Genomic DNA, 8,312 nt, shown 5'->3' on the forward strand with positions numbered 1-8,312 from the left:
CTCCATATCAGTACAGTAATCTGGCCTCTGCAGAAAGGACAACACTGTCAAATCTCCGAGAGGACAGAAATATAACTGAAAATCCTTAAAGAGTAATGTAACAATTATTGGTCTAATTATGAATTAGACTTTAATAATGATGCAAGGCTGCCCAAAAATATTCACTGGTTTTCTGAGAATGATAAGGTGTGTGGTCTACTAGATAATTCCACATCCATTTATGACTCTACAGGATGTGTGCAGTGGGAAACTTATGCACGCCTATACTCTTCCTCATTCCCTCAAGGGATATAAGCAACATTGGTGCTCCACATATGATTTAGCAAATATGTTGCTTCCTTGCTGAGGTCATTGGAGGCAAAGTCACACATAATATAAGAAATGGCTGACCTTGCAAACATGTTGGGGCTTTGCTTCTAAGTAGTTAAGACCATTTAGTCAGCTTTGACATAGTATCTCTTTTAGCAAAGGTCCAATTCACCAAGATTCTTTGCCATTAATTAGTAACAAGTTTCAAGTGGACATCACTATTTTGTTTTGGCACACCCATTCCTTAATCTATTTTATGATCAGCCATGCCTATACTGAAAAGATTGACATCATTGTCATGGGTACCCCTCTGTCTCCCCTAGCAGCTATACTTTTGTGAAGGACTTTGATGAGAGAGCACATGAGTCAGTGATCTTTAAATTAACTGTATTATTAAGGTGTGTGGATGATACTTTCACAGTGCAGCCTGAGGGGAGATAAGTTAGTGGAGATTTTACATCGCCTCAACTCTACTCATAAGAATATCTGGTTCATTATGGAATTAGAAACAGATGATTGTCTGCCTTTCCTGCATAGTTTTGTTAAATGGAAAAATGTTGACTCTCTGGATAATTCAGTTTACCATAAGCCCACACAACCATCTCATATTTCCAATCACTGAATTACCATCACCTGTTGTAAACCACAAGTGTACTGAAAACACTTGTATGCAGAGATCACACAGTCTCAGCTTGCCTAAAGAGCCTGCCAACCTAAAGAAAGTGTCAGAAAAGATGGATATTCTATCATGCAGACAAATGAAGGGTGCTGTTAATTAAAGCCAAGAACCTGGAAATGGGCAAAGAGGAGAGTACAATGGCAAAATCTCTAGCAGTTCTTCCTTTTGCTGATAATATTTCATTTAAAATAGCAAGAATCCTCCATAACTTTCAGGTGAAAGCAGCTATCCACCCACCATCTAAGATAATTGACCCACTGGGATCAGTGAAGGACAATTTGTTAATGTGGAAGGCTGTAATTTACTAAGTACCTTGCTGGTGAGGTACGGCTTATATAGACCAGACCACAGGCACCACCAAAGAACATTTCATTGCACATCTGTGATGCACTTGCGTTTAGCAACCAAACAAATCTGAACATATCATAAGAGAGAGATGTTTTGTGCTTCCTTCAAGGTGCCGCTGAATGGGTGGGCAAAATTCTCTGCTGAGCAGGCATCAAGCCAATTTTCCAGAGCAGCAACAGAATGAAAGATGTTCTTTGCACAAAAGATGCATGGTGTCGAAGGTTATAAAATGTGGATTCATGTCTGTAAGTTAGATGGGGTGACCCATCAGCACATGGATATCTGAACACAACAGATATATTTGCTCAAGACAACACACCAAGTCAGCAGTGGCAGAACACCAGGATGAATGTGGTAAACAGATTGATTTTGGTGAAGCTCGCATACTGGCAAAACAGCCTCTTACTTTCAGGAAGGATATTAGAGAGACAGTAGAAACTTTCCACCAATGAAAAGAAATAATAAAAACACCAATAAAGAACTTCAAACATCCTGCCCCCTCATTCTTAATAGCATATCAGAATTAGATAACAGCCACATCTGCAGGTATATAAGAAACAAAGGTTTCTCATTCAGCAGAAACAAAAACACCCTGAAGAGGGTCACTTGCAACAGTGGCTGGAGTGTTGGTAGTTTTACATACTGACAATGTGGTCACAGACCTAGAAAAACTTTATGGACTGTGACGATGGCTACGGGACCTACAATTATAAATAACCAACTTAATGCTGATGTCCCATATAAAATCGAACAACGGGAAGAACATCTATGTACAAGCCAGAAAAGCTTTGTTATGGGAAAGAATCCACCACAGTCATGTAAATCTCAATACAAACAACAGGAAACTTTGTCAACTGTATAGCTTCCTTACTAGAAATCTGGACATGGATGACAGAGAAGGTTGACATGTTAACCTGTCAACAGGCCACAAGGTTGAGTGATAGTACTGCCATCCATCAGATGAGGAAATTTGACAAACTGCAGCAGAAAACCACCATGGAAGGACTGATGATGGAGACTTTATGGATGGTGGTTAACCTTTCCAGCCACACCTTAAGCAATGCAGCCACACAAATTCTGGCTAAAGGGATGAATTTTGCAGTCATACCAAAGGAGTTCCGAAAGAAGACATCATCAAATCTGTTGAGGCTTTGATTTGTCACAAACTGAGGTGCAGAAGATTAGACAAGAAACAGTATGGGCCCTAACTCATGCAAAGCCTCCAAAACAAAATATCAACTAGGAGGAACATCATGCTGTTGCAGAACTGAAGAACAGCTCTCATTTAGTAATAACATGAGCAGACAAGGGAAATGCAACTGTTGCGTTGAACATGAAAGATTGTAATGAATGAATGGAGGATCTTCTGATTGAACCCATCTATAAGAAGCTTAGATCTGCCAGCCAAGATAATCAAATCAATGCAAGCACTGCTACAGCAAACTACAATGAATATGACACAGTCAGAATGTTCATCCCACAAGTTCCACAGGCACCAAGGGTATATGGCGTACCAAAGATCCATAAAGAGGCCTTTCCTTTATGACATTTGTGAGTACCATTAATCTACCTATTACAGTCCAGCAAAGGAACTGGCTGTAAAGCTCCAACATTAGGTGAGCCAAACAAATTCATATGTTAAGGACTCCACCCATTTTGCAGAACTTTTAAAAGAAAAGTGTATCTTGGCCACAGACCTGATGGTTAGCTTGAAGTCTTTATTTATGGATGTACCAGTACAAGACACCATGAACATCTTAGAGGAGCAAGTGGCACCCCATATCTGCAAGCTAGTGTGCCACTGTTTAACAAGCACCTATTTCAGGTGGAAAGGGGAATTCTATGAACAGACAGATGGTGTAGCTGGGGGCTCCCCTTTCTCACCTATTGCAGCAGACATCTTCATGGAAGCATCTGAAGAAACAGTGCTCCAGTCCACATCACTACACCCAGAATGTTGGCTCCAATATCTTGATGCTACCTTTGTTATCTGGTCACATGGAGAGGAAGAGCTATGAAATTTCCACCAACACTTCAACCACCGGCACAGCAGAATCCAATTCATTAGGGAGATATAAAAGAATGGAGTGCTGTCTTTCCTTGACATGGAAGTTTACAGAAAGCCTGATGTTAAACTAGGTCACAGAGCATATAGGAAGCCAGTACTGACAGGTACCTTCAAGCCTCGTCTCATCATCATCCTACACAGAAGAAATCTGCCCTGCATATTTTAACCATAACGGCTCACAGGATCAGCAACAAGGAATATCTAAAGGGTGAACTACAAAACCTCAAGTCAATGTTTGGTGCTGATGATTATGGAATGAAAGTAATAGATAAAACTATGGTGATAAGGAATGAAGGCGTTAACAGAAGGTAGCATAAAACATCACTCTATTACTATATGCTCAAGGTGTCACTGCATGGGTAGGCAAAATTCTCCACTGAGCAGCCATCAAGCCAATTTTCTTAAGCAGCAACAGAATAAAAGATGTTCTTCACACAATGAAAGGTGCAGTTGACAAACTACAGGCTGTGGGAGTTTACAAAATCAGGTGTGAATGTGAATTAGTGTATGTAGGTGAGATGAGGGGACCCATCAGCATCAGACATCTTAACATGAAAGATATATCTAAGACAACACAAGTCAGTGGTGGTAGAACACCAGGATGAGTGCAGTAAGCAGACTGATTTTGGTGAAGCTTGCGTACTGGCAAAACAACCTCTTACTTTCAGGAGGAAGATCAGAGAGGCAATAGAAACAACCAAGTGACCCACCAATATGAATAGAGAATTTGGGTACTGACATCTGACATCTTGGCTGTCAGCAATAGCAGTGTTATGGGACAACAGCTCACATGAAGCAATAAATGTAGGCATGCAGAAGACCACAGCAGCCACAGGTACATAGAGTACTCATGCACCTCAGCTGGCACTAGAAAGCAGGAAAACAGCACCAAGTCACAACTGTCACCTGGATTTCCATTTATTGTTTTCCACCAATCACAAGCAGTAATGCAAACACCAATAATAATGTCAGTTTTCCACCAGTGAAAAGAAATAATAAAAAACACCAATAAACAACTTCTAACATACCTCCCCTTCATCCTTAACAGCCTATTAGAATCAGATAACAGCCTTGTCTGCAGTTATACAAGAAAGAGAGTTTTCTCATTCAGTAGCAAACAAAAACATCCTGAAGAAGGTCACTTCTATGAACAGAGAGATGGTGTAGCTGGGGGCTCCCCTTTCTCGTCTATTGCAGCAGACATCTTCATGGAAGCCTCTGTAGAAACAGTGCTCCAGTCCACACCACTACACCCAGAATGTTGGCTCCAATATCTTGATGCTACCTTTGTTATCTTTAAACATTGGTAGTTTTACATATTGACAATGTAGTCACAAACCCAGAAAATTTTTGTTGAAGTCTGCTATTGCCAATTATTGCATCTCTATTGGACATTCAATGTATAATTATTAAAGAATAGTTTTGGATACAGCAAAATCCGTTTTGTGACTCCATTCTTAAAGAACCCTCAGAAATATTCAAATTATAAATATTATCTTTGTGAACCAAACCCACATCCAAATGTACTGCACACACAGACCTGCCAATTCAGTATCAGTTTGAAATAAACCCAGAGCCATTAGTCATGAAATCTCAAAATTATCACATTGTTCATTGATATTTTCCTTGCAACTAAATATGCAAAATGCCTCTGGCTCAAAAACCTTTTAGTAGAATTGTACTTTCCATTTCTGATGTTCTTCCATTGTGTTATGTGCCAATGTCATAAGGTTCTAAAAATGTGAACACAGAAAGTATTCACAGGTCTTACCTGCCTAAGATCAAACTAATGTCTATAGATCTCATAAAAATTATGATCTTTTGACTGAGTATTGTAGTTAGCAGGTAACTAATACAAAGTGGTAGTTTTAGTATGTTTGTTGATAGTAAACACTTGTTCCTATAGTTCTGAATTTTATTTTGGAATAAATTCTGCTTTGTTTTCTCCTCTCTTCCACACTGCATGAAACTAATATGAGCTGCCTTTCCTGCTCATCCGCCTCATCTTCCTCCTCCCCCCTTCCAACAGTCAACCCATCCTTCCCGTCTCCAGAACAGATTTTACATGCACCTCCAACACATAGATCACTATATCATTCTGCAGTGAGCTTATTTAACAAAATATAGTTCACTGTACACTTGACCTGCAAAAGATCACAGACAGCACTTTGAAATTGTTGTCATTACTCACAGAAATAAGACCTTCATAATGTATGTGAATCACATCAGTGCCAGGTGTATGATAAAATGGACCTTTGTTCTTAACTTTAATTAATAGTATTCTTATGTTGCCATCAGCATCTCCTAATATGAGAATAGATTCTTGATTGACATCTTCATAGAAATGATAACACATTTTCATAATAATTGATGGCCAACGAGTTACCTGAAACCAAAATATTAAAATTATAAGGCAGAAAGAAGGATATTTAATCTTCTGTGTTAATACTACAAAGGAATAAAGTTAATGTAAAACGTTTCCTCACTGCTCACACATTATGTTAAACCGACCAAGAACAAAGTACAGTACTTTATGTTATGTGTAACAGTAATGACATTATCCTATTGGTATATTTGATAACTCTGCCAATACCTTTGTTTGGATCATGTAATTTGACTTGGCAAACTGAAATGTTATGGCACTAATATCATACCTCTTGCATGAATGGCGTCTTTCTCAATAACAGAAAGCTGATGGTCTATGTCACCAGGGTAAAGTAGCCTCAGAATGAGTGACCATAATATGCAGGAAGGGGTGAGAGGTGAAAGGGGGGGGGGGAGGCAAATTGTGTGTGTGTGTGGTTTGAGGTTTTCAGGCGCTAAACAGCGTGGTCATCAGCGCCCAAACACACAGAAACAGGAACACATGCGATGAAGGTACAAAGACGGACAGTGAACAAGGAGAACGGCTAAAAGACACAGACCTGACGCAGTTCCAAATCCTCACATACAGAGGCAAAACAAGAGGAGAAGAAACGTACTAAAAAAGGAAAGGAAACACAAGGAAAAGAGAACAGAAATTGAAGTGAAACAAGTAGGTAATCGTGACTAGCGGACCTCTTACCTAAAACCTGGGTGAGCCAGTCACCCAGTAGCACATCAAAATCCTCTCTCTAAAATCCGAGGCAACAAATTGGACAGGACACAAAACCATAAGACCTTAACCACAGTCGTTGTGTCGTCTTGCAAAATGATTGATTCATGTATCAGCACAGATCTGGGAGTGCATCACTCACGCATGGCTTGGTGTGCTCTTTCCTCACATGATATTCTACAAGTGATGGATGGAGGGCAACAAGTGGATTCAATGTTTCTGGATTTCTGTACGGCATTTGACACAATGCTCCACTGCACTCTGTTAATGAAGGTACGAGCAAACAGAATATGTTCCAAGATGTGTGAGGGGCTTAAAGATTTCTTAAGTAATAGAACCTAGTATAAGAAACTGCTTGTCAGCTCCTGTCTCGAGTTCTTTGGCTGATATTCATCTGACGATTTTTCTGACATTTTGCCAGCACGAGTCATTGACATTGTCAAAGCTTCACCCTCCATTGTTGGTGGTGAACTGGAGCTGCGCTTTTAGCCACAAACTAGATGTACATGGCATGGCAATATTCAAGGGCTTGTCTGTGGTCCTTTCTGGTGCAGTCCTCCTCTTGCTATCAGCAACGGCCATTCACTGGAGGACGGAAAGCCAGGATCCATTTACACTGAGGCTTTCTTCATTATTGTTGAAGCTATTCTCATGTTTATGCATCTCTATAGGTTCACTGAACAAGTGGGTATGATAGCTCTTCACAACTTCCATGTCAGCGAATTTTAGTATGTGGTCAATCTCACAGAGTTTGTGCTCTGCCATGGCCAATTTCTCCACTTGCCACAACCTGCATTGTTGCTTGTGTTCTGTGATCCTGGTGTTGATTGGTCATTCAGTCATTCAAACAAAAACTTTTTCTCATGTGCATGGTATGCAGTTTATTCCTGATACTGCAAGTGGGTCCCTTTTCTCCTTCACTAACCTGAGACACTCTTTGACCTTCCCTGTTGGTCTGCAAATAGTCTTTACATCAAATTTACACAATATACATCTGATTATGTACGCCACTCTGGGAATCCATGGCAGAAAGGCTGTACCTGGCATTTACTGATGTATCACTTTGCCAAGTGTTTGACTCTGTTATACTTCTAATACAGCTTATGGAGTACTCATTGCTCCTCAGAACAGTTTCCAGGTTTGCATTTCATGTCTGAGGTGCTGTGGCTCACATATTCATCTTGCTCACACTATGAGCATGTTAATCATGCCTCTTTTCTGATTTGACAGTTTGGGCAGGTATCAGTCCTTCTGTGTTGGTTTTCGATACACGCTGTCTTGGAGGCTTTCACCATCCCTTGTGGCCAGCACATATAGAAATGGCAGTTTTTTTGTCCTTTTCTACTTCCATGGTAAATTTTATGTTGGCATGGAGGCTTTTCAAGTGTCTTAAGAAGTCACCGAGCTGTTCCTCAGCAAGGCTCTACACAACAGAGGTACCATCAATGTATCTGTACCACACCTTCAGCTTACAAGATGCCAAGCTGAGTGACTGCACTTCAAAATATTCCATGAAGAAGTTGTCCACCACTGGACTAAGAGGCCTGCCCATGGTGATGCCTTCCAACTGTTTGTAGAAACTGTTGTTCCATGTGAAATAGCTCATGGTGAGACATGCATGAAAGAGATTGGTGATGCCTTGCAGAAAATGGAACCAATGTGCCCCAGAGTCACTTAGTGACACTTTCATAAACAAAGAAACAATATCAAAGATGACCTGGGTGTCATTTGGTGGAAGTTTTAGTTTCTTCAGCTTCTCAGTGAACTACCCTGAGTCCTTTATGTATGTGTCAAGCATCCCCGTGTGCAGCTGG

The sequence above is a fragment of the Schistocerca piceifrons genome, chromosome 6, assembly GCF_021461385.2.
Source record: "Schistocerca piceifrons isolate TAMUIC-IGC-003096 chromosome 6, iqSchPice1.1, whole genome shotgun sequence".
Classification (NCBI taxonomy): domain Eukaryota; kingdom Metazoa; phylum Arthropoda; class Insecta; order Orthoptera; family Acrididae; genus Schistocerca; species Schistocerca piceifrons.